General features: G+C 40.3%; 1 protein-coding gene across 1 annotated transcript in view; it reads left to right on the top strand.

The window, feature by feature from the left end:
* The window catches only part of LRRC7 (leucine rich repeat containing 7), a gene marked incomplete at its 3' end in the record, with an annotated part of 1,171,300 nt that overhangs the window by 301,508 nt on the left and 851,249 nt on the right, over positions 1-18,543 (top strand). The window contains exon 6 of the mRNA XM_079777586.1: positions 8,484-8,547. The remainder of the gene's footprint in view (positions 1-8,483; positions 8,548-18,543) is intronic.

The following is an 18,543-nucleotide window of genomic DNA, read 5'->3' as shown; positions in this document are numbered from 1 at the left end:
CACATAAAAACATTTATTAAATAAATTGTCATGATGAACTCTCCAGGATATTGCAGACTCATCTACAACAGAAAAATTAGGGAAATAGATAGATAGAAAGATAGCAAGATAGAAATAGGTATGGATATATATATAGATATTATAGATAGTAGATGGTATAGATATAAATATGGCTTCTGGTGGTCTTGCTGTATTTGCAGAGCCTGGGGAATCATTTTCCTCCTGGTGGACACTTTGAAAGCTTAATCATAACAGTTGATAATACTTGGTAGTGTTCCATAACAGTTGATAATATGCTTGGTAGTGTTCCATTTTGCTCAGCCCACAGAAACATGTCTGTACAATTAGCCCAGACTATTAGAAGACATTACGTAGAGAGAGATATCATGCACTAACTGTTCAGAAGGAAGAGAAGTGATAGAGCCTAGGGACTAAAAGTACAGGTCTTTCCCTAACCTGTTTGGCTCAGTAGATAGAGCGTCGGCCTGCGGACTGAAAGGTCCCAGGTTCGATTCCGGTCAAGGGCATGTACCTTGGTTGCGGGCACATCCCCAGTAGGAGGTGTGCAGGAGGCAGCTGATTGATGTTTCTCTCTCATCGATGTTTCTAACTCTCTATCCCTCTCTCTTTCTCTCTGTAAAAAAATCAATAAAATGTATTAAAAAAATAAAACAAAAGTACAGGTCTTGGCCACTTACTGGCCACATAACTTCAAACAAATTCCTTACCATCTCCAGTTTTCTCACCTGTTATGTTGTCACTTTTAAAACATCTAGTTCACTGTAAGAAATATATAAAATTATTCAAGCAGGCCTCAATGGCACAAAGTAAAGCACTGATTTTGCTAATGTAGGGAGAATGAACAATAATGGAATTAAGGGTGAAATTTGAGTTAGTAGAACATGGACTCGTGAAATCTTAAATCAGCTTTTCTAGATCCTTTATTTTGTGGATTGAGAATCAGAAAGGTTAAGTGACTCACACAGAGTCACCCAGAAAGTGGTAGAGCTATGACTTATACACTAGTCCACAGTCTCAGGTAAGATGCTTTTCAACTGGTCTGTTCTTTTATTTTCCCCTCTCATAATAAAAAGTATCATTAAGGATAGATTATCCAAGTGACTTTTGCAGTAACTTCAATCCAGGGAGTTACCTGAAACCCCATCATTTAAATGTGGCTTTTTTTTTTTTTTTTTTTTTTTAAGGAGAGGAAACTTTTGTATCATCAGGATAAAAGGGAGCACAGTGCTTAAAGAACAGACTCTATCTCTGACTCTATTAACTCTATTTGTATGCTTTCAAAAGGAAATTCTCTTGGGCAGATAAGAAGTTGGCATGCTGCAAGGTAATACATAAATTTCCATGCTCAATTGTCGGGACTTGAGCAGGCTTGTCTGCAGTGCAGCCCACACCATCCATTACTCATGGCTCTGAGCAACAGAGCAGGGCAGTGCTTATTGTTCAGTGTACAAATTCATTCTCTGAGGGGGCTGCTCTAAATGGCAATCTACTCACTTCTATGCCTCTGGGGATATGAGGAGGTAGAGGTAGGGGGATGTGGAGGGTGTGGCAATTAAACGCTGCATTGAGTGGACAGATACCTGAGGCTTCCTGCTGGACAAGGGTGCTGAGTTTCCCGTGCTAAGCATTCGCACCTTATAAATAAAACCTTTAAAAAAGCACCTCTGTAACTTTCCAGGGTGATGCTCTCATTCAGACCTGGAGAGGGTCAGAGGTATGAAAACTCCATCTCAGTTTGGGATAGAGAGCAGCTCAGAAACGCCACAGTGGTCAGCTGTTTAGTTCTATGGGCATGTCCTCCCAAGGTGTCTGATGGGGAAATGTTTGTTTAATCTCTTTTAGATTGCTAGGCCAGGCTGTTTTCAGGGGAAAGATCAAACAAAGAAAATAATCTTCTATAATAATAAAAGGGTAATATGCTAATTAGACTGGACATCTTCTGGATGTCATTCTGGACATCCTTCCTAACAAGCCAGGGCCGGAGGGAAGCCAGATTGGGTCCCAGGTGCCTATGGGTGACCAGAGGAGGGAAGCAGCCTGGGTCTCGGGTGCCAGAGGGAAGCCAGTGCCGGCAGCTGGGGGAAGGAAGGCCTACTCTTGCACGAATTTTCATGCATCAGGCCTCTAGTAATTTTATCATAAGGTAAAAGTTAATTGCATATAATTAAGTTCTTTAAAGACATCACCAAAAATTATTGGAATTTATTTTTTTTAATTAAAAGTCTTAAATATTTTATAGATGCCTTGGATGAAATAGCAAAAGGCTATTTTACTAACTATGATTCACGTATCTAGGGAATGATTTTAGCCTTCTGGGTTCCAAGCTTTTAGAATGGGTTCTTGGAAAACGAAAAGAACCAATAAAGGGGTGGGCAAAAGGTTTACAGTTATTTGTATGGAAAATAATACAATCCTAATATATAAAAATCCAGGGTCGTAACATCCAAAATGACCAAAGGCTCCATCGACCGGAAGTCAGTGCTGGATTGCCATGGCAACCCAGTACTGACTGCAGAGGGGGCTGCAGATCAGGCCTGAAGAGAGGCCCAGGAAGAGAGAACCAGGGTCTGATCCATAGCATCCATGGCAGCTGTTGATCAGCCCTTACCTCTCTCTTTCTCTCAGGGCCTGGCCAGCAGCCGCACCTCTGTTTCTCTTGGGCCTCCTCTGGGGATGCTGATCAGCCCTGCCTCTCTGATCAGGCCCAGAGACGCTGATTGGCATAGCACCTGACCAATCAGAACCAAATCTGGTTGAAGTGCCAGGAGCCAATGGCTGCCTAGGAGGCGGAGCTTTTGACGCTGACTGGCATAGAAACGGACCAATCAGAACCTAATCTGGGTGAACTGCGAAGGCAGAACCTAAGGTGGGGGCTGAGGAGGGGTTTTAAGGGCAACAGCTATTTGGTGTCAGGTGTAAGAAAGCGGTTCAATTTTTTTAATGTCCAGTTTGGCAGTATGGTGCATATGGCTGGCTATCAGTCCAGATATAGGGATTATGTATTTTTGTCTGCCAAGAGCATTTCCCCCTGATGAAAAAGGCTCTCCCCCCATTTAAGCAATCCTACCCTATATAATCTATCTATACTAATAAAAGGGTAATATGCTAATTAGACCGGCCATCTTCCGGATGTCCGACTTCCTTCCGGACAAAGCCATGGTGGTGGGGGCCAAGGCAGAGGCTGTTAGAGGTGATCAGGCTGGCAGGGGAGGGCAGTTGGGGGTGAGATCAGGTCGGCAGGGGAGGGCAGTTAGAGGCAATCAGGCAGGCAGAGGCAGTTAGGGGCAATTAAGCAGGCAGGCAGAGAGTTTAAGGGCAATCAGGAAGGCAGCCAGAGGGGTTAGGGACAATCAGGCAGGCAGGCAGGCAGAGGCAGTTAGGGGCGATTAGGCAGGCAGGCAGGTGAGCAGTTAGGAGCCAGTGGTCCCAGGTTGTGAGAAGGATGTCCGACCGCCGGTTTAGGCCTGATCCCTGGGATCAGGCCTTTGGTGGTCGGACATCCCCCAAGGGGTCCCTGATTGGAGAGCGTGCAGGCTGGGCTGATGCCCCTCCCCCCCACACCCGTGCACAAATTTCGTGCACCGGGCCTCTAGTAATTAAATAAATAATAATACAAGAATGACCTCTGCTTAGTGTACTCTCAACTGAAAACCTACTTTTGCCAACCCCTGTATATAGATTTTGTCTCATAGTTTAGGAATTATACATATTTCATTGTAATATTTACCTAGAAGAATTTTAATGAGTTTAACTCGCAGAGACCAAACGATTCTACTAAATAACATTCATTTAGCCAAGTGAATATTAATCATAATATTCTAACTGAATAGAAATATGAAGGGGTAGAATGTGTTTGAATTTGAGCCCTGACCACCACCCCCACTGGGTGACATTCTCTTCTGAAATAGCTATGGATGGCCCTAAATGGATTTGCTTTTTCTACCCTGCCCTGTTTTTCCTTTGTTCCTCATTTCCCTTAATCACCTAGAATACTTTGGCTAAGGCATATGTGTGTGAGGCCAGTCACTGCCCTTTGTGAACAAGATTGTCATCTGGGAGAAGTATATTTTTCTACTGATGCAAAATAAAATAAAATTTAGGTAACTTGATATCTGTAAATCTCAAACCTGGATATTCTTTTTGTTGCTGTGGATTACGGAGTAGCTAAGGAGACAAAGCACTCCAACCCCTCTGGATAAGCATCAGCAACCTCTCCTCCAATCCTTTTGGTATATACGTTGCCATGGTGTCAGAAGGCGGTGGCCTAGATAAAGCATTGCAATACTGGGGCTCTTAGAATGCTTTGTGAAATGTCCTGTCTCTCAGAAAGGCTTAGATTAGCTGGATCCTTGTTGAACTTCCATGGTCTGATGTATGCAATGTCAGTGTTATTAAGAAAATTTTCTAAAATCTCATAAATCCTCTCTTCTGTCTTTTACATTTCCGAAGGTCCCCAAAGTGCCTTGACTACATTCTTTCTATCTCTGTCTCTCTCTTTTTCTCTTCATACCCCCACCTTCTCTCTCTCTTTTGCATATATTTATTGAGTACTTCATATAGTACTTCTCTATAGGAATGGTTCCTGGTAACACAATCCTGCTACACATATATTACTTTCCTTTTCTTACACAATTGCACCTGAATGTTAGGGAGTTTGAGTACTATGATCAAAGTCACATGACCAGGAGGTTTGGCAGAGCCAGGTTTCAAGCCTCTTTCTACTTGACTTCACCATCTCTGCACTTTTTATTACACCTGGCTACCTGGGGTGGGGGTGGGGGATTAGAGTGGTCTGATCAGTACAGGTGTGCCCCCTAAGGCTTTACCAGTGGCTGACCTGTTATTAATTTGTAGATCCCAGGATCTTATCAATGAAAAAATTGATAGTAAATCTAAAGAAAACAAATACTTGAAGTAGTTAAGGGAACCCTATTAGAATCAGAAAATGCCAAAGATAAAAAGATTTTATATATCCATGTAAAAAAATTATTTAGTGTCACTTTATATATGCCATTTATTTAATAAACATTTTTAGTACTAGATTGTCTTGGTTACATTCTATCACTTAATTTTGAGTCTTGGAGGAATTATTCCAGAAGTAAAGTCCATCTAAGTTTTGAAGATGATAATTCTGACACATAGTTATACTATTAAAATATTTTAAAAGTAATGAAATAGTTTGCTCTGACCTTTTCAAAGACATTTGGAAAAATGATGATATCTTCTTTCTGGCATATGGTACATGAAAAAAAATTTAGTTTCACATTATGTCTGTTTTCTGTCTTAAAAGAAAAGGAGAAGGTAGGACCAGCATTTGTTGATATCCCATTAGGAGCCTAAGTTTTTGTTATGCATATTCATACATGATTTCATTCAATGTTTACATTCTACAGCTGAGAAAACAAAGGAGAAAACTGGTCTTCTTAGGTAAATAATTGGTAAATTTTTGAAAGTAACTCATCACATTTTCATCCTGATTTCTAAATCTACACCACTATTCTCCTTTATTCCCCACATGTAGGATATACTACTCTTCCTATTTTTCTTTTTATCTAAAAAATTAGTCAAACATCACTTCCTCCAGGAAGACTTCCAAGACAGCCGAGCCTGCACTGTTCTGTCTCTCTCTTCAGAATTCTGATAGGACTACTTTTCAGAATTACAAATGTAGTTCATCTCAGACTGCCTTAAGTTTATCTCTGGTTCATGAGAACATGTCTTGCCTGTCTGTCTAAGCTTGACTTTCCTGAGCAACTTGAGAAGCTGACACACATCTCACTCATGTATTATTTCCTATTAGAGCAAAAGACAGCTAGTCATATACATACTTATCAAATGTTTCTGAACACAGATGAGTTCAAAATAAGAAGGATTGGACATTGTCACTAGATAACCATGTGTCTTTGGGCATGTCTACCTGATTTTTTTTCTAGGTTTCTACTGTTTACTTTTAAAATAAGGTTGCTTAATTAGTCCAACTCTATGATAAAATTTCTCAGTTTTATAAGTATCACCCAGAGGATCCTCATCAAAAATTAGATTATCTTTACTATAACCCTTCTTAGGGATTTATAGGACAGAAAGGGGGCCCAGGAATCTGCATTTTAGCAGCTTCTTGGGTGATCCTATGCAAGTGATTGAGGACCATACTTCCATTATTCACTGCTGGAGAGCAGTGGTTACCTATTGTTTCTTTTTTATTTCCTTTTTAATTGAATTTATTGGGGTGACATTGGTAATAAAACCATAATGGTTTCACGTGTACAACTCTGTAACACATCATCTGCATACTGCGTTGTGTGTTCACCAGCCAAAGTCAAGTCTCTTTCCACCACTATCTATCCACCCTTTGCCCTCTTCCACCTTTCCCCACCCCTAGCCCCCTGGCTATCACCACACTGTTGTCTGTGTCTGTTTCAGCTGCATCTCTTTAAATTGGTTGACTGTATGAAAAATTTAAACACCAAAATGGGGCACTGATACTTTCTCCCCTCGGGAACTCCTCACACACACTGCCAACCCACCTGTGTTTGGCACATTTCCATGGTAACTGCCATGCTAATTAATGCTGAATTATGTTGTTGATATGGTGATTTAACATTTTCCACGTGGGTTAAACTGGATACAAAAAGCTGCAACAGCTTATTCATGTAGGATCAATTTTATGGAATTTTCAATGGTTTCACTAAGCCACATTTCTTCATAAATTTTAAGGAGATTTATTGCTGAAATCAAAAGTTTAGCTCAAAATAGTACTTGAAATGTGCTTGTCTCCTAGGGGATATTTTTTTCAAAATGGCAGTCTGGCTTTAGGTATTTTTTCACCCCTTAGAGAGAGCAGTGATGGGACATAGCCAGAGGCCTGGCAGAAGGCGTCAAGATCACAGATGCAGAACCAAGAACCTGATGGCTAATGAAATACAATGGGAAAGTAATTAAAATAACTTCCTGAGTAATCATAGTAAGACTGGTTATTTCAGCGCATGCCCCATGAATTTTCTCTTGCTTCAACAATGTTTGGAGGAAACACACCCAGGACTCCCCTTCTTTCAGCCTCTGACCACCCTGAAGCCCCCTCTCCAATCACAATCTCTGTCATCAGCCAACAGTTTATTGTGGTTAGCTCCTTATTACCGACCAACCATGAGCTCCAGATTCATCAGAATTATTCCTGGCCAACCTGCATCTGCAGGCCTCCTACCCCTACCTCTCTATTTCGATCACAAGGATGTATCTCCAGAGGGTACCCATTGTCTCTTGAAGATGTTCCCTCTTCAAGGATGTGCAGAAACTGTCCCCAGACAAGTGGGGTAAAACCCTGGATTGCCTGATGATTAAATGCAATAATCAATGGCACATACTAAGTAGCAATGAATGTATACTAATATTCACTGGAAAATATTATGTAATTAGACACCAAACCTAAAAACTAGGTCTGAGGGTTTTGACTTTATGTTGTGCTTCCTCATCCAAATCTTACTCCTTTGGCCTCAAAGGGTTTGCAATGTTGCCGGTTGAATTCTCCAAGATGCAGAGTCTGAGATGCAGTTTATTTAGTTCACAGTATGTTCAGATGGGAGGGTCCTTGGAACAAAATCCTGTGAAAGAGAAGGCAGAAAGCAGTTTTGAGCAAAGGGAGGAGTTGAGCTGTGGTGCAGGCTGAGCAGCGTCAGCTGACCCCATAGCAAGCTCTGGACTCAAGTGGTGCTTAGGATTGTCCTGCACTGGGCCAAATTGACCAGGTACTTGCATCTCTGCCTCCACAGTCATTGAACATGCTGGCCAGGAGGACATGATGCTGAGTGAGGTGGCTCTCTGCAGCTGAGGCAGTCCTTGCTGGCAGCACTCTCTTCAGCTTAGCACCAAGTGTTCTTTGAAGAAGGATTGGGTGGCCATCACTGAGTCCACCATACCACATCCCTGCCGTACTGTTGCATGATGATAGCTAGCTTATAGTTTCCTGTGTTTATCTATCTATCTATCTATCTATCTATCTATCTATCTATCTATCTATCATCATCATCATCTACCTACCTTTCAAAACTAAGGCACAAATACGTTAAATTGCTCAAGATAAACCACCTGGTAAGTGCCTTTAGAAACAAGACAGTCTAGCTACATTGCTCACACTCTAAAAACCTTGTGATAATCTATAGAGCAGTGACCTGGGCTTGCAAGAGATTGAATGATCCTGTCTCTACTTAGTGATTCTCAAAATGTGATCCCCAGATCAGTAACATAAGCATCACTGGAAATTTATTAGAAATGCAAATCTCCTGGCCTCAACTAGACCCAGAATCAGAAATTCTGGGTGTGGAGCCCACAATCACTGTTTTAACAAATCCTCTAGAAGATTCCAGTTCACCCTCAAGCTTGATAACCATTGCAGTAGTATATAGGTACAGCCCTCCAAGACAACCTGCCATCTCTCCTAATAGCCTTTCTGTTCAATCTCCTTTCAGTTACCCAAGTGGCCCATCCCTCTCCCATGAAATTCTGCCTCCTTCCAGTCATTGGCTCCCAACGGTGAGTACCTTCTTTTGCTAGATTTCACATTTGTAATGGAAGGTTTCCCATTGCATAATGTTGCCATCTTCCCCTCCAAGCCTAAGGGTACTCCTGAATTGGTTTTATTATTTATAATTTGGTGTTATCCCAGGGCGAGGCTTGGCAACTCAAGCCAACTGTGCTGGTTTTACTGGCAGGCCAAAAAGTTCTGAGTTCAAATATCAGCTCCATGACTTACTAACAGCATGCCCTTGATCAATTTCAAATTCATCTTTAAATTTCAATGTTTTCATCTACAAACGATGGGAGTAAAAAATACCTATCTCACAGGCTTGATCTACATACTTATTTAGATCATTTATTTAGATAACTGCCTAGGTTCTGACATATAAAATATGTTCCAGAAGAAATTTGTTTAAAACTTATGTGGATGCCCTTTTCCCTCCCCCCTCATATATTTTTGAAAAATCAGCTGGTCTTAAGAATTAATACTACATAGATATGTGACATCTTTATGCCAGGGAGAGCATCCCTATTTATGTGTTATTACTCTCCCCAAGAAAATCATTTGTTGAAATATTTTGCTTCAACAAATATATTGGTTGCTCCAGTGGGTTGTACATCTAAATATATGTTCATGTACACATACACACACACACACACACACACACACACACACACACACCTAAGCTGTTTTAACAAACTATTACATAATCACATAATCACACTATGAGTCTAATATCAACCCAATGAGATAATATAGACTCTTCTACTTTAATGATGATGAACTATTATTAATCGTGGTTAACTATCTTGCCAGATATTCCATATGATTAATAAGGGACAGAAACAGAATTGTATCCCGGGACCCTGGTATAGTCTTCTTTTCATTATAAAACCCTCCCGCAAAGAACTCTGATTAGCAATTAATTTTTTTTAATAAGAAAGATTTTTAAGTGTAGGTAATAGATTAAGGACAGTATCCAGATAATGAAATTCACCATTACTAATCAGGGAATTATCAGAGTTCTCTCTGTGGATTGCAGTTGGGAATCATGCAGAGAAAAATTTATGTGATCTCAGGGTCTAAGAAGGCTATGATGTGGAAGAAGCTGAGAAGTTATTTAAATGTCAATGGATTGTTATTTAAACCTAAACTCAGGAACCTATGGAAAAAGAGAATGAGTATCTCCTGGAGTTAGGCCCATTAACATCCTGGGAAGAGCTAACTGTGAAATAGGGCACATCTAGGAATTAAGAGCTTTTTAGAGGTTGAGGACCCAGCCAGTCTTCATAGGTGTCTAGATCTCTGAAGTCTTGGCTGAGCTACTGGAAGTCAATGTAGGAGCACCCATAGCAGTAGTTCTCAACCTTGGCTGCACGTTAGAATTACCTGGGGAGATTCTAAAAATGCTGATGTCCAAGCCACATCTATATCATTTAAGTCAGAATCAGTTAAGAGTGGGATCCAGCCACTAGTATTTCTTAAAGATCTCCATAGGTGATAATGTATAGTTAAGGTCTAGAGTCTCTGTTCTGTAAGCTCTGTTGTTTTTTTTTTGTTTGTTTGTTTGTTTTTTGGCATTTCTTACCTCTATTCCCCCCTCACTCCTCCCTTCTTCTCATTCTTATTTTATATTTCCTAAAAACATGGTTGAGGACTTATTGCATGAGAATCCATGTGCTATAAAGACAAATAAGATGTGATTTCTGTGTCTGTATTATTTGAATGCAGCAGTGTAACAAATGAATGCAAATGCAGAGGTTTAAACCAACACTCATATTAGCGAACAGTTCTGTAGTTCAGAATCTGGCACAGCTTAAATGAGTTCCTTGCTCAGGATATAACAAGGCTGAAATAGAAATATTGTTCAGACTGAGTTTTTATCTAGAGGCTCTAGGAAAAAAGTCCACTTCAGGTTGTTGACTGAATTCAGTTCCTTGAAGTTGTAGAACTGAAGTCCCAGTTTCCTTGCTGGCTGTCAGTCAGAAGCTAGAGGCAACTAGTATTCCGATCCCTTTAGTGCCCTTCATCTTCAAGCCAGCCATGGTGCACTGTCTTTCTCATACTTTTAATTTATAATTTCTCTTCTGTGACCAGCTGGAGAAAATTATTTGCTTTCAAAGGATTCACATAGTAATTAGGTCAGGACCACTTGAATAATTTCCTCATCTTAAAGTCAGTTGATTTTGGGATCTTAATTACATTTGCAAAACTTCCTTCACAGCAACACCTAGATTAACATTTGATTAAATAATTGGAAGAAGGTTTGAAAGCACATGGGAATTTTGGGGGTCATCTTAGAATTCTGCCTACGACAGTTCCCAAGAAGTTCACATGTAGGAATACAAACTTGGAACCCCTGGTAAAGCAATAGAAGATAACAGATACAAGGAATAGAGGTACTAATGAATTCTTGAAGGAGCCATGAACTTGAACTCCAGGGTATGTGTGCAGAGGATCAGAATAGTTTCTTAGAGTTGACTCCCGAGCCTATGTAGACAATAGACAATTAGTTATTGAGCACCTACTGTGTTCTAGGCACTGAACTGATTTCTGAGAGATAACTAGTTGTTTTCCAGGTGAATAGGAGTATCAGTGAACTTTACAGATAGGAGACACTATATGAAAAAGCACGTATCCAACAAATGACAAAGAAGAGAAGTATTGAAGGGATGAGATACTTTTCAGTTCTGTTACAACATAAAACATATGGGAGAAGTGGCTGGAGATGAGGCCAGTGTGAGGCAGGGGCCTAATAATACAAACTCCTTGTGACACAGATTTTACTTTACTCCTTGGTACAGGGAATAATTCAAGGTTTTCTCCCCAACTTTGCTGAGGCATATTTAAAGTAAATAAATTGAACATATGGCAAGCATGTAATTTGATAAATTTTGACATATTTATGCACCCATGAAACCATTAACACAATCAAGAAAACATACATTTTCTGTTACTCCAAAATTTTCTCATGCCCTTTTTTAATCCATCTCTCTCCATACCTGCTCCAGCTAATAACTGATTTGTTTTCTGTCACCATATATTAGTTTCCATTTTCTAGAATTTTATCTCAATGGATTCATATGGCATTTATTCATTTGTACTTTGCTTCTTTGACTCAGCATAATGATTTTGAGGTTCATCTATGTTGTTGCAAATATCAGTTGGTCATTTATATCTGACAAACATTTGCCTGTGTCACAAAGGCTTCTGTGTTTTCTTCTAAAAGTTGTATTGCTTTAGCGTTTATGTTTAGGACTATGATTCATTTTGAGTTACATTTTTGCATACGGTATAAAATAAGGATCAATGTTAGTTTTAAAAATATGTTTATCTAGTAGATCTAGGATGATTTGTTGTAAAAACTTTACATTTCTCATTGAATTGCTTTGGTAACTGTTGAAAATAAATTGAACATATAAATGTGGGCCTCAAGGGAGTTTAAGTAGTAGAAAGATGATGATCAATGCACATGATGCATTCTTTTTTTTATTATTTCATTTCATAAATATTTCTAAAAATCCTACCATATGCCAAAACACTGTGCCAGGGACTGCGTCTTACTTGTGTTTCTGTCTTCAAAGCTTTGAACAGAGTCTGGCACACAATAGACCCTTTGAAGTGTTTGTTTAACCAAAAGAAAAAAAGAAAGACAAGTAATATAGAGCCTCTGTCTTCAGGGTTCTTAGAGTCCAGAGTACAAAAAAGATCCTTGGGTGAAATAGCAGTCAAGAAGATGATTAAGAGCAAATGCAGCCCTTTGGTAAAGAAAAAAATGGGAAAGCATTGAGCGAGGGTAGCGGTAATGAAAAGAAATAGTAGTTTCAAGAAATACAGGGAATGGTAACTAATGAGGAGTTAAAGATGCTTTTCAGGTTTGCCACGTAGGGATATTAAAGATGTAGTAGATTTAGTGGGAATAGAATCTGGGAGTCATGTATGCATCTGAATGTCCTTAGGCAGAAAAGGCATGACTCCTGCCTTCCAAGAGTTTATATCCCAGAAAAGAATGGATACCTGTGTAGAGAATGTATGATGTATGTAGAAAGAAAGGAGTCAACATGAGATGATGGGAAAGCAAAGAGGAGACTGTGTGGAGGAAGTGGTATTTATTTGGACCTCGGAGAAAGATGAAGATTTTTATTGTTTGAAATGATTAGGGACATTTCATGAAATGAAATGTATGAGTGAATAGTATGAGTGAAAGCAGGAGGCTGTGGCTGTACATGGCATTTGTGCATGTCAGGGAGTTGTGTGTTGTGGATAAAGCAGTGCAATGTGGGTGAGGGACTGGCGGGTTCAGTGGGAGTTGAGGCTGGAAAGAAAGGTTGGGACCAGATGATGTGGGATTTCAGGTACCTGGATATACAGCACATTGCTTGTCATGACTTAGACTTATCTGATAGATTAGCAAGACATGGTGTCAGCCTCCATGAAACTCATTTTCTAGTGAGTAAGGTAACCTAATAAATAATTATAAAGAGGCTGAAATGTGCAACTAGGACATATCTAAGTTGGAAGGTTTAAAGTAAGGGGTAACTTTGTGGAAATTGGGCTATCTTCACTCAGGAGAACTTTAAAGAGTGGAGATTTCTGGAGGATGTAGGGCGGAGCTTTGTTTAAAGAAGGCTTTTCTCACAGAGACTGTAGCATGAGCAGGTATTGGGAGTATGTGTGCTCTGGCTCCATGCTTCTCTCATTTACTTTTTGCTTGCTTCTATCTAGAGGAAATACAATCCTAAAATCTGAGTTTGGGCTTAAGGTGGAAATGGACATACTACTTTGGCTTCTGGACCATTCTCAACAGGGTAATTTTATTTTATTTATTTATTTTTTAATATATTTTATTGATTTTTTACAGAGAGGAAGAGAGAGGGATAGAGAGTTAGAAACATCGATGAGAGAGAAACACCGATCAGCTGCCTCCTGTACAACCCCTACTGGGGATGTGCCCGCAACCAAGGTACATGCCCTTGACCGGAATCGAACCTGGGACCTTTCAGTCTGCAGGCCGACGCTCTATCCACTGAGCCAAACCGGTTTTGGCAACGGGGTCATTTTAATTTACCAACAGCAGAGAGTCCTTATTGTAGGATCAGGTGCTGACCCATTGTTAATGGTGAAGCTGTACTTTTATATCTCTTCTTGGTACTGATACTTGTGTAAATTTGCCTCAGAAAACTGATATGAAGAAGTGGTGATCACAAAGTAAGATTCATGTTTTCCTGCATTCTTATAAAAACCTTACCCACCACTAATAATTTGGAGTACAAAACTTGAGTTCTGCTTTGAACAGACAAGGTTTTGGTCAGATATGCTAAATTTCAGAGGCTTCTACAAAGTTATTTGTTGTTTTCTTGGTTTGGGGCCCTCCTTATCTCCTGTCACAGCTCTGCAGTGCCTGGAATCCTGATGGTAAGAAGCCTTAGGGGGGACAGTGTAGGAGTTTGGAATTTTAAGTGATTCAACACCACTGGAGACATGACATGCTGGAAATGACAACCTCTCCATTTCCATCTGTCAGAAATTTGGGGACCAGCGACAGCCTCTCCCCAAGTCATGAATATGATGAATAGCTTTGTGCTCACCAGGCAGTTATCTTCTTAGAGTAATTCAGGCTGAGAAGATACTTTCAAAATAGAACGCTTGAGTTTCAACTCAGAAAGCACTGAACCATAATCGGAATCTTTATGTATATACACTTATTTGTTTCATTGGGTTGTATCATTTTTATTGAGTCTAAGGAATTGTGATTGCATTGTCAGTGGTTGTACAGAGGGACACTGTCACATGTGGGATTTCCTGGGAATCGGATGCTGAGGTGGGATGTATTAGTGAGCTCCAACTGCCATAACAAAATAATGCAGTTTAGGTGGCTTAAACAACAGAAATTTATTTTTTCACAGTTCTAAGGGCTGGAAGTCTGAGATCAGGGTGCAGCATGGCCAGGTTGTTGTGAGAGTTCTCTTCTTGGCCTGCAAGTGTCTACCTTCTTGTTATGTGCTCGCATGGGTATTTCTGTGTGCATGCACATGGAAAGAGCTCTCTCTCACTCTCTCTTTCTTGTAAGGCCACTAATACTATTGATGCAGGACTTCACCCTAATGCTCTCATTTAACCTTAATTACCTCCTAATTTAATAGCATTGAGGGTTAGGGCTTCGGTATATGTGGGCACAGTTCAGCCCACAGCACTGAGATTACCCTGCAGGAGGTTTATGAGGGAGTACTTGGGTTCGCCACTTCTAGAAAGAAAGATAAGGAAACAGGGTTAAACAGAGGGAAAAGTTAGGCTATGAAGCAGCCTCTCTCACCAAAGACACCAGTTGGCCCTCTAGGAATTCTCAAACTGGAGAGAATGCCCTTCAGAATAGTTGAGGACTTTTAATCTCCATGTCAGCCAGTCATTAGATGTGGACTGGCCCCAGCAAGAGTTTTCTTATTCTCTCCTTATTGATCTGTATGTAGTTTGAGAATGAGTGTCTAGATTTCTAGACAGCTGCCATTGTCCTATGGGTGTGGAAAGCCTTTTTCAGATTCTTGCTGTAGATAATGGTTTTGATGACTCATTCCTGAGGGGGGGAAGCAAAAACAGAAAGCAGGGAGAGTTCAGACCAAAGGATTGTGCTTCTGAAGTCACCCTAAGGATAAGATACTAAAAATCTAGTCTTGGGTGAAAATTGCAGACGATACCAGAATCAAAATTATACATCACTTTGGGTGATTCAGCTTCCAATTAACCTACTCATCTGTCTTTATTTTCTTTAAATCTAGGCTGACTGGCTTAGTTAGCTAAGTTGACCATTTCAGATCCGTTCTTCTCATGTAGAAAATATTTTCACCTAGCCAATATTTACCACTTTTACAACTTCATGTTTTTAGCCATTACAGACCTTTTGGGCTTTAGCACTTCCTAATCTCACAGAATTAACACTTCCCATTATGATCTTCTTAGCATGTCTTTGCTTTGTCCTTTGCAGCAATACCCACATGTGTAATTACTTGGCTAATCCTTGTTTCTCTAGTAGTCTCATGTTAGTTCCAGAAAACAAGGGAACCACATTTGTCTTATTCACCATTGCATCATCACCATCTAGCACACTGCTTGGCACTTAGTCAGTGTTCAGATATTTGTTGAATAAATAAATGGATGAGTCAATGAATGTTAACAAGGCAAATGTGTCAGCCAGAACTTTTGGGATCATTTAGCATTTATAATATGGAGTCCACAGTGTCTCTGTTCTCATACTAAAATGTGCCACTTTTTAATAACTAATTTAAAAAACAAATTGCCCAAAGTATGCATTGTCATACTGTTTCAGACCACCACTTTGGGGAAAACATCTCAAAATCTGTCTTCCTGACATACATCAACAGCAGTCTGTAATTATTAAAAGGTCAGTGATTTTAATTTGTCCTTCATGGTCCCTGAAAACACATCAGGGGGTTCTCACAAGTAGATGCACACGTCACTTCGTATCCCTTTAGTAAAGAACAGCCCTTTAATGAAGAACACCGAGTTTTCCTCTTTGACTGGAGCAATGTGGAGAATGCTTACTTCACTAGTCAAAGCACCAGATTCCACTGGCTTTTCAGTGAGTTCACAGCTAGATTCCCCTAGCATCCAACATTCCTTGCCTATCTTAAAAAAATTTTAAATAGCTTCAATAATTTATTAGCTTCATGCAAAGAGACTGTACCATTAATTGCCTGTGACTATGTCAGTTTTCTCCTGGCCAGGTAGAAGAGCCTAATGTTAAGTAATATAAATCTTTGTTGTTGTTGTTCTTGTGTTAATCTTGGTCCTTGAGTTGACAAGAAAAATCTAGTTTATTGGAATAACTGTTTTGAGCTTTAAGAAAGCTATTGAAAATGTGTGGCATGGCATGGCTGCTTGTATTCCCATGCTGGTCCCTGTGGGATATATCATTAGTATTAACAATATTTATTTTTATTAAACCTAATCCTTCCCAGAATGGTATTTTAGGTGGCTACTATCACTTACCTTATTGATATGTGAGATGTAATCTCTTCTATCTTTACTCTAAGACAAAACTATAACTTAGAACACACAACAGAAAAATGAATGATGCACTCAAGGGATAGTGTAAGTATAAAGTTGGATAAATCAAACATGTTTATATACATTCTAGTTCCTCGGACTTTCATGCACATTCTTTCACTTGATATTCATAATATCCTTATAGAATAGGCAAATCAGACATTTTCTTTCCATTTTATGGATTAAAATATTAAGACTGAGAGAAGTTTGGGGACTTTCTTGGGATGAGAAACTTAATGAATAAAAAAAATAATTGGTCTTCTGGATCCAAATTATTTTAATTTTCTATAGAATTGTTTTATAATTAGAATTACTTCCTATTATAATTATACTAGAGGCCCGGTGCATGAAAATTTATGCTCTGGAGGGGGGGTCCCTCAGCTCGACCTGCCCCCTCTCACAATCCAGGAGCCCTCATGGGCGGGAGGTTACCCAGCGATCAGGGGAAGGCAGTGTCCCATCACATCTCTGCTGCTGCCACTGCTGGCAGCATAAGCCTCAGCCAGCCCTGGTTACCTGAGCCTCGGGAGGCCCTGAGCACTGGGCAGCCGCCATTCGAGGCTTGCCTGTGCCTCGGGCTGACCCTGAGTGGCTGGGCAGCCACCATCTGAGGCTTGCCTGCTCCTTAGGCCAGCCTTGGGTGGCTGGGCAGCCAACATCTGAAGCTTGCGGTGTTGGCTAGGCAGCCGCCATCCGAGGCTTGCCTGCACCTTGGGCCAGCCCTGGGTGGCTGGGGGGCTGAGGGGACAGGGGAACTCCGGAGGCAGGTACGTGGAGCAGCCGGGCCCTCCTGGGGGTGGGCCCAGCCTTGCTACGCACCTGCCGCCCTGGTGGGGCTGAGGGGACTGGGTGCCGCCATCTTGTGGCAGTGGGCACTGCCATATTTGAGGGTGTGGAAGTCAATTAGCATATTCCCTCCTTATTGGCTGTGGATGCCACCATCTTTGAGGGTGAGACAGTCAATTAGCATATTCCCTCCTTATTGGCTGTGGGCACTGCCATCTATGTGACAGCATGAGGGTCAATTAGCATATTCCCTCTTTATTAGATAGGATAATCATTTTTTCTATATAATTAGAATTGTTTTTGTTTTCTTTCTTTCTGATGACCAAATTTATTTGTATATAAAATGTATGAGCAGGAAATTTGTAAGGTTAAAAAATATACTGTGGCAAACTTCCCTTTCCCCAATAAAAGACCAATTAAAGACATCAGGGATAAAATACACTGAGTGGCCAGATTATTATGATCTCTGAACACATAATGATCTGGCCACTCACTGTATATCCTATATAATAAAAGGCTAATATGCAAATTGTCCCCTCGACCAAGAGTTCGACCAGCAGGCAGGCTGGCCAGCCGCCCATGTTCCCTCCCTCTGGCTAGGCTGGCCAGACCCCATCCATGCATGAATTCATGCACTGAACCTCTAATATATATACTGAGTGGCCAGATTATTATGCATTCAGAGATCATAATAATCTGGCCACTCAGTGTATGATGCTAGTATGAACTTTATTCAAGACATCTGAAAAGGTCTTTTGACTCAGAGAGGAAAACTGGTTGTTTTCTAGCCCTATTGTCAAAATATTATGGAACTTTCTGATAAACAAGCTGCTTAGAAACCATCATGGGGTGCTCATATTAAGCCCAATCACTAAGTAAGAAATCAGAGAACGTCACTATGCTTACATATCATAGGCATAGCTTCTCTGGAAGGGAGGCTGCATTGATAATCCATTTTTGGCTGTACTTCTGTATTTTCTACAGATAATTCCTCCTCCATCACCTCCTTTGGGTGTTCTAGACAGGTTCAATACCAATGACTCTGTCTCTATGATTTATTTTTGAGCTACTTGAAGAACTTGAATTTTATCAGTGCAAAAAAAAAGTATGGAAACAGGGACTAAGAAGTGTAGGTGAAGGTATGAGAGATTTGTAAAATAAAC

The sequence above is a fragment of the Cnephaeus nilssonii genome, assembly GCF_951640355.1.
Source record: "Cnephaeus nilssonii genome assembly, chromosome: 7".
Lineage (NCBI taxonomy): Eukaryota > Metazoa > Chordata > Mammalia > Chiroptera > Vespertilionidae > Cnephaeus > Cnephaeus nilssonii.
Note: the sequence above shows the minus strand (reverse complement) of the source record. Positions and strands in the feature narration are given on the sequence as shown.